The 16,105-nt window shown below is 39.7% G+C and overlaps 1 long non-coding RNA gene across 1 annotated transcript; it reads right to left on the minus strand.

Moving 5' to 3' along the window:
* Window positions 1-4,056: 4,056 nt before the first annotated feature.
* Window positions 4,057-6,564, minus strand: LOC308608526. The gene is made up of 3 exons (XR_014014189.1): window positions 6,219-6,564; window positions 5,704-5,837; window positions 4,057-5,217 (listed from the first exon to the last, which is right to left on the minus strand). It is a non-coding gene; the product is annotated as an uncharacterized lncRNA (long non-coding RNA).
* Between the last annotated feature and the right edge of the window lie 9,541 nt (window positions 6,565-16,105).

Below are 16,105 nucleotides of genomic sequence, written 5' to 3' on the forward strand. Positions count from 1 at the left end.
TCTTTCTGAGTTCCTCTCATTTTTCTTCTATAAGGCAGCTTCACCCCCTCTCCCTTCCAATTATACATTAACATTAAATTTACCTTCATAACCTCTATTGGTAAAGGTTTTTCTGGGAATCTACATTCAGACAGTTGAAGTCTTTCTTGTCGGCTTGAACTCCAGGAAAAGAATCAAAGGTGCATTGCATATTAAAAAGAATAATGAAAATTCATGTCAACATGTCAGTAAAAAGCCCATGAAAGTAAGACCACACAGCATGTTGTTTATTAATATACCAGTTGAGTAAAAATGTGAAATCTGTCAACTAGAGCAGCAGAAAATGAGAAGTCTCAGTTAGTATTCAGAAGAGTGAACTCTTCATTGAGTTAATTAATTCTTGCATTTCTTTCTGGAAATGCAGGAGTCAGAATTTTCACAACGGTTTTCATTCTATTCTGCAGATCTGTAACACACCCCCTTATCCTGTTGTTTCAGAAATAACTTTGCTATTATTTAAATGTCATCAGTGGATACCTCTTGATCTCATTTTCCCCTCCTCTTTATATAATTCTTTCTTCCACACAGCTCCAAACACAAACCTTCAGCATACATACCAATCAAAGTCTGTTTTCCTTTTTTTATTTTGAGCTGCCTGGAGATGGTATTACAAAGGACATAATTTTTATGCTTTAAAGAACAATAAGATTATTCAGGACCAAAGTAGAGGCATTTATTTTCTTATCTTCAGTTGATTTCAATCAAAAGAATTGTCAAATGTAAGGCTGAAGGAAAATGAACATATAGTACTTATGATGTCCTATTTCTTTCTCTAGTAACAATCATTTTTAGGGTTTTCAGGTCATAAAAAACAACTAAAGCAACCAACAAAACAACCATGATTGCCCAATAAATCTCTAGGTAGTTGCATGTTTTTATTTCTTGAGATTTATTGGCTCTAAATTCACTTTATCATCATTGAGTTCTGTTGGGCTTAAGTGGGTAATTCTGGTGATTTAGGGCACTTGTTTGTTCACCTAGTAGAGATCAAATACTTGTAACATTAATTAATTTATACATTTTGATCAGTTTTAGATGCACCTGTGGGTCCTCTGTTCACAATGGGGGGGGATATTTCTGCTCTGATTCTGTGCTCAGAAGTGTAATTGACAAAGAATAAAAATCAGAAGGAAGGTTCTGAGCAAAATTGCAAAAGTTGTTTTGAACTTTGGCTGCCTCACTTGTAACTGCTCCAGAAAATCCATGACATATAGTTACTATAATTATAAACTATTGAAAGACATTAGAGAAGTTTATAATTTTTAATCATTCATTAAGAAAAACATAATTACTATACCCCTATTATTAGACAAGCTTTGTATTAAACTGTTGGTTTAAAATACAGGCTCTATCTGCAAGGTATTCATAGGGCTTTTATTTTTAATCTTTTAGTCATGTTCAAAAGCATCATAGTTGAGGTCCTGAAGCTGAAAATAACAGGATATGAATGGATCTCCATTCTATCTTATTGTTTCTTATAAGCTAAATTCTGAATAGACAGCGATAAAACTTCCTCCAGATACTTGTAGTACAGAAGCCCAAATTCATTGGGTATAATCACTGTAGATGACATAGAGATGGTTTTATCCTCAGAGAAAGCAATTTGTCAAGCATCATTTTATGAGGTAAAACTATAAAAAATAAAGAAAAAGATAATTTTTATTCTTACTGCCATTATCTTATGTCAAGTACTCATCATTCCCCACTGATGCTAACTGAATTATCTCTTAATAAGTCTTAACCCCTTAAATCCATCCTCTACACTACATACAGAGGGAGCTGTCTACAAATACAAATCATATCACTTCATTCCCTGAACAAAAAAATATGGTTTGTTAACTGTATCATTCAGATTAGATTCTGAAGACAGTATTTACATCCCTTAATCCACTAGTCTTGATGTACTTTTAAAAAAATCTCATCTCCAACTACAGCCCTCTACACACTCAAGCCCCAGCCACACTGCCCTCAAAGTTTAACAAGCATGCAATATATGCTCACATCTCCATGTCTTTACTCATGGCTACTCGCAGAACCTGAAATACATTTCCCACCTAACAAAATTCATTTTATTCACTGCAGCTCCCCTCAACTCCACATTATTAAACTCACACCGATTCTCTCAGCTGAAATTAACTACGCTTTTGTAAATACCACCCCCCCAAGCACTTTGTTTAAACCCTTGTTATAGCATGTATCAATAGATATTCTAGTAGATGCAGATTGAAGCAGCATACTATATCTTCTTGAGTGAGTTGCACGAGCTTGTGTCTTTCTAAGAATTGGTCCATTTCTGGTTTAGTTTTGTTTTTGTTACTTAAAATAGGAATTGTTGACGATCAGTCAGAGGCAGACACAGCATAACACCACGGAGAGGTGCATGAAACTGAGAGAGATTTATTATACACAAAACTCCTAAAGGAGAGAGGCACGGTATGCCAAACAGGTGGCCATATGAGAGGAGCTCCAAGGGAGCAGGATCAACCAAGCAGGTGGAGTGCCAAGAGAGAGTGCCCATGAGCAAGTGCTCCTATGTTGGGTGCATATATATTTATAATTGTTATATCTTCTTCTTGGATTGATCCCTTGATCATTATGTAGTGTCCTTCCTTGTCTCTTGTAACATTATTTTAAAGTCTATTTTATCTGATATGAGAATTGCTACTCCAGCTTTCTTTTGATTTCCATTTGCATGGAATATCTTTTTCCATCCCCTCACTTTCAGTCTGTTTGTGTCCCTAGGTCTGAAGTGGGTCTCTTGTAGACAGCATATATATGGGTCTTGTTTTTGTATCCATTCAGCCAGTCTGTGTCTTTTGGTGGGAGCATTTAATCCATTTACATTTAAGGTAATTATCGATATGTATGTTCCTATTCCCTTTTTCTTAATTGTTTTTAGCTTGTTATTGTAGGTCTTTTCCTTCTCTTGTGTTTCTTGCCTAGAGAAGATCCTTTAGCATTTGTTGTAAAGCTGGTGTGGTGGTGCTGAACTCTCTCAGCTTTTGCTTGTCTGTAAAGGTTTTAATTTCTCCATCAAATCTGAATGAGATCCTTGCTGGGTAGAGTAATCTTGGTTGTAGTTTTTTCCCCTTCATGACTTTAAATATGTCATGCCAGTCCCTTCTGGCTTGCAGAGTTTCTGCTGAAAGATCAGCTGTTAACCTTATGGGGATTCCCTTGTGTGTTATTTGTTGTTTTTGCCTTGCTGCTTTTAATATGTTTTCTTTGTATTTAATTTTTGATAGTTTGATTAATATGTGTCTTGGTGTGTTTCTCCTTGGATTTATCCTGTATGGGACTCTCTGTGCTTCCTGGACTTGATTAACTTTTTCCTTTTCCATATTAGGGACGTTTTCAACTATAATCTCTTGAAATATTTTCTCAGTCCCTTTCTTTTTCTCTTCTTCTTCTGGGACCCCTATAATTCGAATGTTGGTGCATTTAATGTTGTCCCAGAGGTCTCTGAGACTGTCCTCAATTCTTTTCATTCTTTTTTCTTTATTCTGCTCTGCAGTAGTTATTTCCACTATTTTATCTTCCAGGTCACTTATCCGGTCCTCTGCCTCAGTTATTCTGCTACTGATCCCATCTAGAGTATTTTTAATTTCATTTATTGTGTTGTTCATCATTGCTTGTTTCCTCTTCAGTTCTTCTAGGTCCTTGTTAAATGTTTCTTGCATTTTCTCTATTCTATTTCCAAGATTTTGGATCATCTTTACTATCATTATTCTGAATTCTTTTTCAGGTGGACTGCCTATTTCCTCTTCATTTGTTAGGTCTGGTGGGTTTTTACCTTGCTCCTTCATCTGCTGTGTGTTTTTCTGTCTTTTCATTTTGCTTATCTTACTGTGTTTGGGGTCTCCTTTTCGCAGGCTGCAGGTTCATAGTTCCCGTTGTTTTTGGTGTCTGTCCCCAGTGGCTAAGGTTGGTTCAGTGGGTTCTGTAGGCTTCCTGGTGAAGGGGACTAGTGCCTGTGTTCTGGTGGATGAGGCTGGATCTTGTCTTTCTGGTGGGCAGGTCCACATCTAGTGGTGTGTTTTGGGGTGTCTGTGGCCTTATTATGATTTTAGGCAGCCTCTCTGCTAATGGATGGGGCTGTGTTCCTGTCTTGCTAGTTGTTTGGCATAGGGTGTCCAGCACTGTAGCTTGCTGGTTGTTGAGTGAAGCTGGGTCTTGGTGTTGAGATGGAGATCTCTGGGAGATTTTTGCCATTTGATATTACATGAGGCTGGGAGGTCTCTTGTGCACCAGCATCCTGAACTTGGCTCTCCCACCTCAGGGGCACAGCCCTGATGCCTGGCTGGAGCACCAAGAGACTGTCCTCCGCACAGCTCAGAATAAAAGGGAGAAAAAATAGAAAGAAAGAAAGAATGAGGATAAAATAAAATAAAGTAAGATAAAATAAAGTTATTAAAATAAAAAAATAATTATTAAGAAAAAAAATTTTAAAGTAAAAAAGAAAAAAAAAAGAAAAACGGATGGATAGAACCCTAGGACAAATGGTGAAAGCAAAGCTATACAGTCAAATACTCACACAGAAGCATACACACTCACAAAAAGAAGAAAAGGGGAAAAAAATCATCTATCTTGCTCCCAAAGTCCACCTCCTTAATTTGGGATGATTCGTTGTCTATTCAGGTATTCCACAGATGCAGGGTACATCAATTTGCTTGTGGAGCTTTAATCCGCTGCTTCTGAGGCTGCTGGGAGAGATTTCCCTTTCTCTTCTTTGTTCTCACAGCTCCCGGGACTCAGCTTTGGATTTGGCCCCGCCTCTGCGTGTAGGTCGCCTGAGGGCATCTGTTCTTTGCTCAGACAGGACGGGGTTAAAGGAGCCGCTGATTCGGGGGCTCTGGCTCACTCCGGCTGGGGGGAGGGAGGGGTACGGAGGCGGGGCGAACCTGTGGCGGCAGAGGCCGGCATGACGTTGCACCACCCTGAGGCGTGCCGTGCGTTCTCCCGGGGAAGTTGTCCCTGGATCCCGGGACCCTGGCAGTGGCGGGCTGCACAGGGTCCCGGGAGGGGAGGTGGGGATAGTGACCTGTGCTCGCACACAGGCTTCTTGGTGGCGGCAGCAGCAGCCTTAGCATTTCATGCCCGTCTCTGGGGTCCGCACTGATAGCCGCGGCTCGCGCCGGTCTCTGGAGCTCCTTTAAGCAGTGCTCTTAATCCCCTCTCCTAGCGCACCAGGAAACAAAGAGGGAAGAAAAAGTCTCTTGCCTCTTCACCAGCTCCAGACTTTTTCCCTGACTCCCTCCCGTCTAGCCGTGGTGCACTAGCCCCCTTCAGGCTGTGTTCACGTTGCCAACCCCAGTCCTCTCCCTGGGATCTGACTGAAGCCCGAGCCTCAGCTCCCAGCCCCGCCCGCCCCAGCGAGTGAGCAGACAAGTCTCTCCGGCTGGTGAGTGCAGGTCGGCACCGATCCTCTGTGTGGGAATCTCTCCGCTTTGCCCTCCACACCCCTGTTGCTGAGCTCTCCTCTGCGGCTCTGAAGCTCCCCCCGTCAGCCACCCGCAGTCTCTGCCCACCAAGGGGCTTCCTAGTGTGTGGAAACCTTTCCTCCTTCACAGCTCTGTCCCACTGGTGCAGGTCCTGTCCCTATCCTTTTGTCTCTGTTTATTCTTTTTTCTTTTGCCCTACCCAGGTACGTGGGGAGTTTCTTGCCTTTTGGGAGGTCTGAGGTCTTCTGCCAGCATTCAGTAGGTGTTCTGTAGGAGTTGTTCCATGTGTAGATGTATTTCTGATGTATCTGTCGGGAGGAAGGTGATCTCCGCGTCCTACTCTTCTGCCATCTTCTCCTGTCAGTCAGAAAAAAGACTTATAAAGCAAGGCAACATCAGTGAAAAATGACACAATATCAAATATTCTAACAGACACATAATTGGATTGCCAGAGGAGTGGGGTAGAAATATATTTGAAGAAATAATGGCTGAAAATTTTCCAAATTTTTGAGAAATAGGAACCCACAAATCTACTAAGACTAATAAACGGCTGCCAAGAAGATTAAACATAAAGAAAACCAGTCAAAGGTACATCATATTCAAGTTGCTGAAAACCAATGTTAAAGAGAAAATCTTGTAATCAACCAGAGGTAAAAAGCATGTTTCATACAGAAAACAATGATCAAACTTTGAACATACTTTTTTTTTCAGAAACTCTGTAAGACAATAGAATCACACCTTTAAAATGCTATGAGGGGGCTTCCCTGGTGGCGCAGTGGTTGAGAGTCCGCCTGCCGATGCAGGGGAGATGCAGGGGACACGGGTTCGTGCCCCGGTCTGCGAAGATCCCACGTGCCGCGGAGCGGTTGGGCCCGTGAGCCATGGCCGCTGAGCCTGCGTGTCCAGAGCCTGTGCTCCGCAATGGGAAAGGCCACAGCAGTGAGAGGCCCGCGTACCGCAAAAAAAAAAAAAAAAAATGCTATGAGGAAAAAAAAGGATATCTAAAATTCTATATACAAAGAAAATATATTTCTAATGTGAAATAAAAACAAAAATGAAAAAATTTGGTCTCAGTGGACTGGCAGTATAAGATATGCTTAAAGGAACTTTTTCACACAGAAGGAAAATGATACCAGATGGAAGCACAGATATACAGAAGAAAATGCAAAGCATAAAAAAGAAGTATGTGAGTAAATATGAGAGGCGTGTTTTTTTTCATTTTTGACTTCTTTAAGACATAATTACTTAAAAATATTAACAATTAACAATACATTGAGAGGTTTATCACAAATAAAGAAATGAGATGTATGACAGCAGTAACACGTTAGTACAGAGGAAGGAAGAGGGCGAATGGAAGCCTACTTTTGAAAGGCTCTTATATTTGACATGAAGTAATATAGTATTATTTGAAGTTAGACAATGGTAAGGGAAAGATATATGTTGTAAAACTTAGAGCAATGACTAAAAGAGTAAAACACAGATGGTTAGTTAATAAGCCAAATGTGGAGATGAATAGAATCCTAAATAAGTTGGTTATTCCAAATGAAGGCTGAAAATAGAAAAGGGAATAAAGAAGAGATGAATCAAAAGCAATGTTGGAAAACTTACACTACTTAATTTCAGCATTTACTGAAAGTTACAGTAATGATACTGGCATAAAAATAGAAATACGGATAAATGTAATAGACTACAGAGTTCAGGACATTTATGGTCAATTTATTTTTGACAAAGGTGCCAAGGTAAATCAATAGGGGAAGGAAAGTCTTTTTAATAACTGGTGTTGAAACAATTGGCTATCCATATGAAAATAAAATAACTTTAATGATTACCTAACACTATATGCTAAAGTTATCTCAAATGTATCCTAAACCTTAATGTAAAAGCTCAAATTATAAAACTTCTGGATGAAAACATAGGAGAAAATCTTATTAGGGTAGGAAAAGTTTTCTTAAACAGGATTCAAAATGTAGGAACTTTGAAAGATAACTTGATAAATTGGACTTCATCAAAATGGAAAACTTTCGGTTTTCAAAAAACACATATTGAAAAGATAAACCCTAAAACACAATACTTACATCTGACAAAAGACCTGTATCTAACACATATAATCTTACACCTCAATAATAGGAAGATAAACTCATGATAACAGCTAAAATAAAAAAAGGAATGGCAATGACAAGTGCTGAAGAATATGGAGCAAATGGAACTCCCATGCTGATGGTGGGAGCATAAAATAATACAACCACTTTTGAAAACAGTTCGACAGCTCTTTACAAGTACATCCCAGCAATTCTACTCTTAAGGAATCTACCCCAAAGCAATGAACTATGTATTCACACAAAGACCTGAACATGAATGTTCATGGAATCTTTGCTCATCCTAGCCAAAATCTGTGAACCAGCCATCAACTGGTGAATGGATTGGCAAGTAATGATCTAGATGACATGGAATACTACTGAGAAAAAAAAGGAGTGACTGACACACAAAATAATATGAATGGATCTTGAAAGCATTATGCTAAGGGAAAGGAACCAGATAAAAACAAATATATATTCTATGATTCTATATTATATAAAACACTGGGAAAGTCCAAGTTTAATCTATAGTCACAGAAAGAACAGTGATTACCTGGGCTGGGAGTCAGAGAAGGGTAATGACTGGGAAGGGGCACCAGGCAATCTGTGATTATGGAAACACTGTATATCTTGATTGTGGAAATATATATATATATATATATATATATATATATATATATATATATATATATATATATATATACCTCAAACTGTAATCTTAAAATGGGTACATAATTTGTAAATAAATAATCTCTTAATAATGCTGATTAAGAAAAAGATGGTTTCTTAAAAATGAAAAATAGGGCTTCCCCGGTGGCGCAGTGGTTGAGAGTCCGCCTGCCAATGCAGGGGACACGGGTTCATGCCCCGGTCTGGGAAGATCCCACATGCCGTGGAGCAGCTAGGCCCGTGAGCCATGGCCGGTGAGCCTGAGCATCCGGAGCCTGTGCTCCACAACGGGAGAGGCCACAACAGTGAGAGGCCCACGTACCGCAAAAAAAAAAAAAAAAAAAAAAAAAAAAAAAAAATGAAAAATAAAACAGTATTTTATTGTCCTCTGTAATATTGTGGCTTTTCCCATTAATAAGAATGATCTATGTATTTTCTGCTCTTTGAGGGACACTGATTATTCCTGCTCCTCCATTTACGTTGGATCACATGACTTTACCCAGAACTAGACAATCTGAAACAATGACAATATTTAGAAAAGGAATTTTAACATACACAGCACAGCCATTTAGGCATGCTGCAGGTTTACACAAATTCAAAAAGCACATAAAATAAGGAAGGAAGGAATAAAGGAGGAAAGGAAGAAGGAAGAAATCACGGTAGAAAACAGAGAACTTCAGGAGTCATAAGTCTCTGATCTAATCCTGGCTCCACAATTGGCTTAGTCTGGGTTGTTATAACAAAATACCACAGACTAGGTAGCTTATAAGCAACAAAAATTTATTTCTCACAATTCTGGAGGCTATAAGTCTGAGATCAGGATACCAGCATGATTGGATGAGGGCCCTCTTCCAGGTCGCAAACTCCTCATTTTATTGTCACATGGTAGAAGGGGCTAGGGTGTTCTGTGGGGTCTCTTTTATATGAGCACTAATTCTATTCATGGGGACTCCACCTTCATGACTTAGGCGCCTCCCAGAGGCCCCATTTTCCCATACCATCATATGGGGCATTAGGATTTCAACATATGAATTCTGGGGGACACAAACATTCAGACCATAGCAAACATCAAATATTTTCTCGCTTGAATTTAACCATTTTTCCTCTCCATGTCTCAGTTTCCCTACTTGTAAAAGATCAGAGTGTAGAGGTGGACTCAATCATTTCTAAGTTCTATGCTTCTACATTTTATATGTCTAAAAAATGATGTATACATTCAAATCCAATCAAACAAATTGACTTATTTGGTTATATATTCTACTACAGTTAGATTAGAACCCAGGGGAATACGCTCTGGAATCAGACTTGCTGGGTATGAATCCCTGCCCTGCCACAGTTTTGTTGTGTGACCTGGAATAAATTACTTCACCTTAGTTTCTTTATCAGTAATACAGAGACAAATATAAAGTATCACACAGCTGTATCCCATGGCTGTAAGGCTGATGAAATGAGATGATGCGTGTAAAATGCTTAGCATTGTGCTTGGCACACTGGACAGTCCTCAACAAACTCTTGGTATCATGCAGTCAGTCAGATGGTAGGCTTTGTGACTCTAGTGCCACACCTTATTATAAATACTCAAAGAAAGGCTAATCACAAAGGACGGTCCCTGAGAACACCATTAGTTTGGTCCAACTATAGAACAATATACACAAACTTAAATCTTTTTTAAACATTTATAAGAAGGCAGTCTAGGTGGTTAGTTTCCTTTTTGTCAAAGATTCTTTTTTAAAATTTTTATTGGAGTATAGTTGATTTACAATGTTGTGTTAGTTTCTGCTGTACAGCAAAGTGAATCAGTTATACATATACATATATCCACTCTTTTTTAGATTCTTTTCCCATATAGGACATTACAGAGTGTTGAGTAGAGTTCCGTGTGCTATAGAGTAAGCCCTTATTAGTTATCTAATTTATATAAGAGATTATTTTCCATGCTCTGCTCTGCCTCCTTTTCAGTGATGTCCTTATTAGGGGGGTCAGGCATCTTCCATAAAACAGCTTTCATTTTAATGGAGCTAGTTGATGCTCACATGGAAAATTGAAAACACTCCATTGTGTGGTCGTCAGTAGATTCATTTAATGATCTGGAACACAAGTAGGTCAATAGAACATATAACTTTGCTGTTGGCTTGTAATTTTCTGCTGATGCTTTTTAGCATGGCATCTTCTCAGCTTTCTTCACGAAAAATAACGATAGGTTGTTCAAGGCATCGAGGGAGAAATGGCTGTCAGTTATGTCTATAATATACAAACTGGTATTTTTAATGTTTCTTGGAAATATTGGGCATTTTTTTTCCAAAGTGTTGACTAAGAAAAAATTATTTTGTTTAAGAAAAAAATTGATTTAAAATTATTTGTCCTGGATTCATTAATCAAGTCCTAGATAAAACAGCCTTAAAATAAAGCCAAGAGGGTGGAGTCAAGATGGTGGTGTGGGAAGACGCAGAGTTCACATCTCCCCAAATTAGGGTACCTGCTGGATGCTGATGTGGGGACCCCAACACCCAAGGAGACGGGAAGAATTCCCAAGCGAACAGGTAGGATGTGTGGGGACTAAGGGGAGAGGAGAAGTGGAGGCCGGACAGGACCAGTGCCCCTGAGGTGTGGCTGGGGGGGAGAGGTGTTCCCATGCTTGGAGGGACCCTCAGGTGCTCAGATCAGGGGGTAGCGGGCCCAGCTTTTCCCCTGCCCAATTGGCTGGGGAAGTCTGCCCAGCTCTTGGGACAGGTCCTAGGTCCTCAGAGGTCCCCTCCGGGCTGTGTTGGTCCTGGGGGCATAGGAGAGAGGCCAGGAGAGAACAGGAGAGGCAGGCGGGAGGGGCCCTCCAGGGCCAGAGGAGCGGGAAAGGAGCAGAGGATTTGTGCCCTGCTCACTTGAGCACAGGGTGTCTGCTGAGCTCCCAGTCTGATCTCCCACCCTCCAAAGCCCTCTCCAGGCTGCGTGGGTCCTGGGGGCATAGAAGGGAGGCTGGGGAGATCAGGAGAGGCAGGCAATAGGGACCCTCTGGAACTGGAGGAGCAGAGGGCGTTTGCCCCACCCACTCGAACCCAGAAAGCCTTCTGGGGTCCCAAGTGAGATTCCCTGCCCTCTGAGACCAGAGGTGGAGGCACGCCTGGACCCCTTCTGTTCTGCTGAGCCTAAGAAATCAGGCTCCCTGACTTCAGACTATACTACAAAGCTACAGTAATCAAGACAGTATGGTACCGGCATGAAAAGAGAAACATAGATCAATGGTACAGGATAGAAACCCCAGAGATAAACCTTCGCACATATGGTCACCTAATTTATGACAAAGGAGGCAAGAACATACAATGGAGAAAAGACAGCCTCTTCAATAAGTGGTGCTGGGAAAACTGGACAGCTACACGTAAAAGAATGAAATTAGAACACTCCTTAACACCATACACAAAAATAAATCCAAATGGATTAAAGACCTAAATGTAAGACCAGACACTATAAAACTCTTAGAGGAAAACACAGGCAGAACACTCTATGACATAAATCACAGCAAGATCTCTTTTGACCCACCTCCTAGAGAAATGGAAATAAAAACAAAAATAAACAAATGGGACCTAATTATACTTAAAGGCTTTTGCACATCAAAGGAAACCATAAACAAGATGAAAAGACAACCCTCAGAATGGGAGAAAATATTTGCAAATGAAGCAACTGAAAAAGGCTTAATCTCCAAAATTTACAAGCAGCTCAATTTCAAAAAACAAAAAACCCAATCCAAAAATGGGCAGAAGACCTAAATAGACATTTCTCCAAAGAAGATATACAGATTGCCAACAAACACATGAAAGGATGCTCAACATCACTAATCATTAGAGAAATGCAAATCCAAACTACAGTGAGGTGTCACCTCACACCGGTCAGAATGGCCATTATCAAAAAATCTAGAAACAATAAATGCTGGAAAGGGTGTGGTGAAAAAGGAACACTCCTGCACTGTTGGTGGGAATGTAAATTGATACAGACACTATGGAGATCAGTATGGAGCTTCCTTAAAAAACTAAAAATAGAACTACCATATGACCCAGCAATCCCTCTACTGGGCATATACCCTGAGAAAACCATAATTCAAAAAGAATCATGTACCACAATGTTCATTGCAGCTCTATTTACAATAGCCAGGACATGGAAGCAACCTAAGTGTCCATCGACAGATGAATGGACAAAGAAGATGTGGCACATATATACAATGGAATATTCCTCAGCCATAAAAAGAAGCAAAATTGAGTTATTTGTAGTGAGGTGGATGGACCTAGAGAATGTCATACAGAGTGAAGTAAGTCAGAAGAGAAAAAACAAATACCATATGCTAACACATATATATGGAATCTAAAAACAAAAAAAAAGGTTCTGAAGAACCTAGGGGCAGGATAGGAACAAAGATGCAGGTGTAGAGAATGGATCTGAGGACATGGGGAGGGGAAAGGGTAAGCTGGGATGAAGTGAGAGAGTGGCATGGACTTATATATACACTACCAAATGTAAGATAGACAGCTAGTGGGAAGCAGCCGCATAGCATTGGGAGATCAGCTCAGTGCTTTGTGACCACCTAGAGGGGTGGGATAGGGAGAGTGGGAGGGAGACTCAAGAGGGAGGAGATATGGGGATGTATGTATATGTACAGCTGATTCACTTTGTTATAAAGCAGAAACTAACACACCATTGTAAAGCAATTACATGCCAATAAAGATCTATTAAAAAAATAACAACAACAAAGCCAATTCAGAGACAATGAGGAATGTTTTTCTCTTTCCCCAGAAACAAAGGTGTGAAATTAACAATGCCTCTGCACTTCTGTCACCCTTCTATCACCATGAAGTCCTCATTGCCTTCAGGATGCATCCAGAGAACTTAACCACACCTCAGACATTTGTCTTCTTTGATCTCCTCTGTTTTCGGCCCCTATCTTCCCCAAACTGACAACTCTTGCAATTCACCTTTTCCTCAAAGATTTTTTTAAGTGCATTTTTGCCAATATATTGCTCTCAAAATGCCTTAACCCAAAATGATATAACAATTTTTGGCAGTAGGGCAAAACTATGAAGGCTGGGGACATTTCTCTGTGCTTATTTTTTCTTGACAGAGATGATTGAAACTGGAATGTTTTGAAGATAACTTTTTCTTTCCCCTAATAGTTTCCCTGAAATATTCTCTGGTAATATTAAAGGATTAAAGAAAAATAAGACATTTACTCTTCTGGTTGAGTTCTGGAAATATTCCTTATGAGTGATCTGTATAGCTTGCAGAAAGCATTTAGTCAACTGCATTTCTACATAAAGATTACAAGCCTAGGGCCTCCCTGGTGGCGCAGTGGTTGAGAGTCCGCCTGCCGATGCAGGGGATACGGGTTCGTGCCCCGGTCTGGGAGGATCCCACATGCCGCGGAGCGGCTGGGCCCGTGAGCCATGGCCGCTGGGCCTGCGCGTCCGGAGCCTGTGCTCCGCAACGGGAGAGGCCACAGCAGTGAGAGGCCCACATACCGCAAAAAGAAAAAAAAAAAAAAAAAAAAAAGATTACAAGCCTAGGATAAAGACATGCTAAATAAACAACAGAGAGAAAGTTGGCTACAGTGTCTGTGATAGTGCTTGTTCAATCCCCTGCTTCTGAAGATGGTTCTATGATAAGAAACAGCATAAAGCAGACATTAGGAGCCCTGACTCTGACACTAACTCACCATGTGATCCTGGAGCAAGTCTTTTCCACCCCCTGAGCATCCATTCCCTTATATACAAAATGAGGTAGTGACGAAAGCGTTCTTTTTTTTTTTTTTTTTTTTTACAATTTTTATTGGAGTGTAGTTGATTTACACTGTTGGTTTTGTTTCAGGTATACAGCAAAGTGAATCAGCTATACATATACATATATCTACTCTTTTTTAGATTCTTTTCCTATAAAGATCATTGCAGAGTATTGAGTAGATTTCCCTGTGCTATACAGTAGGTCCTTATTAGTTATTTATTTTATTTATAGTAGTGTTTTCTACATCTGTGACTCTATTTGTATTTTATAAATAAGTTCATTTGTACCGTTCTTTTTAGATTCCACATATAAGTGATATCATATGATATTTGTCTTTCGCTGTCTGACTTACTTCAGTTTTCTACCAGTTTTGAAATATCATGACGGTAACTATTACTGCCCGTGATTATGCTTAGTTTCTGAATCCTGAAGAATCCAGTTTATTTTGGTTGGATACTCAAGGTCATGCCTCAGTCAGCTTCTTGACAACAGCAGTGATTTCCTCTACCCTCATAGAAATCTCCTTGAAATAACTATTAGGCCTCCATCTCTTTCAGCTGCCAAACTGGCTTCCTCTGCTGTCCAGCCTCAGTTGGTGTTATTTTCCTAGTTATGCTTCACCTCTTTCCAAATAAGCTTTGAAGAAGGCTTAACCCACTTTATCCTGGTTTCCCACCATTTCCTGACTCACTGGTTTTGTCCCACACATCGGATTCCTATTATATTTTTCCCCTCTACTTTGCTCCTGTTCAATTATTATCTTGCTTCTTAGTCATAACTACGTACATCCATAAACTTGCACACATGACTTGTATAGGATGGATCCTATTGGCAGCAAAAAGAGTACATTCAATATATACTTGGGGGAGAACTACAAAAGATCTTTACTAAGCTCTTTCCTTATGAACCCTTCTTTTGGTGTCTTACCTCTTTTTCAACAAGATGTGAATCCTTCTCTAGAGACTCCTAGAGAAAAAGACTTTGAATTGGCTGTATTGTTGGTATTTTCTTTAAAAAATGAAATGAAATATCCAGGAGGCTGGGGATTATCAGTTGTCTTGAGTGGTGTGTTATTTTGAATAAACCAATATCAGTGGATGGAAATTTTATGATTCTCTGTACTCCAGGGTATTATAAAATAGAAATACCATGTCACTCAAGACTTTCAAGTTACAAAGTTGCTCTTATTTTTTTGCTTCCCTTCCACTTGTAGTTTTAATGTAACTTGGGAGAAGGGCCTAAAGATAGAGCAATTAGATTTTTACCTTCTCCTCAACCATTATTTTCCACTGAATGCTAATCAGCCCTTAATAAGCCCTTTCTCTCCCCCCACCCCCAGCTTTAAATTTGAAACCAAATACTGCTGCTTTTCAAGCACTGGTGTCTATGCCTTATAGTACCGTCTCCTTAACTCCAAAGGAATTGATATTGTCAACAATTTGGTCAGTATATATAGCCAGAAAAATCAGGACAACCCACATAACCATAACCACTTGCTAGGATCACTGTATTATAGGTGAAGACTATGGCTTCCCCACTGTCCTATATCTCTCTTAGTGGGTCTAGGCAAATGATAGAGAGAGGACATAGATCCACTCATTCATATGCCTTCATTCATAGGAGACCACTGATACCTATTATTTCTGCCTATAATAATGATTGACACTTATCAAGCACTTAATCTGCAACACTGTTTTAGTTTTTTTTAATTGAAGTATAGTTGATTTACAATGTTGTGTTAATTTCCGGTGTACAGCAAAGTGATTTATACACACACACACACACACACATATATATATATACATTTTTTCATATTCTTTTCCATTGAATATAGTTCCCTGTGCTATACAGTGGACCTTGTTGTTTATCTATTTTATATACAGTAGTTTGTATCTGCTAATCCCAAACTCCTATTCTTCCCCACCCCCTTTTCCCCTTTGGTAACCATAAGTTTGTTTTCTATGTCCGTGAGTCTGTTTCTGTTTGGTAAATAAGTTCATTTGTGTCATATTTTAGATTCCACATATCAGTGATATCATATGGTATTTGTCTTTCTCATTCTGACTTACTTCACTTAGTATGATAATCTCTAGGTCCATCCATGTTGCTGCAAATGTCATGATT

The sequence above is a fragment of the Mesoplodon bidens genome (genome assembly GCF_964165515.1).
Source record: "Mesoplodon bidens genome assembly, chromosome: X".
Classification (NCBI taxonomy): Eukaryota; Metazoa; Chordata; class Mammalia; order Artiodactyla; family Ziphiidae; genus Mesoplodon; species Mesoplodon bidens.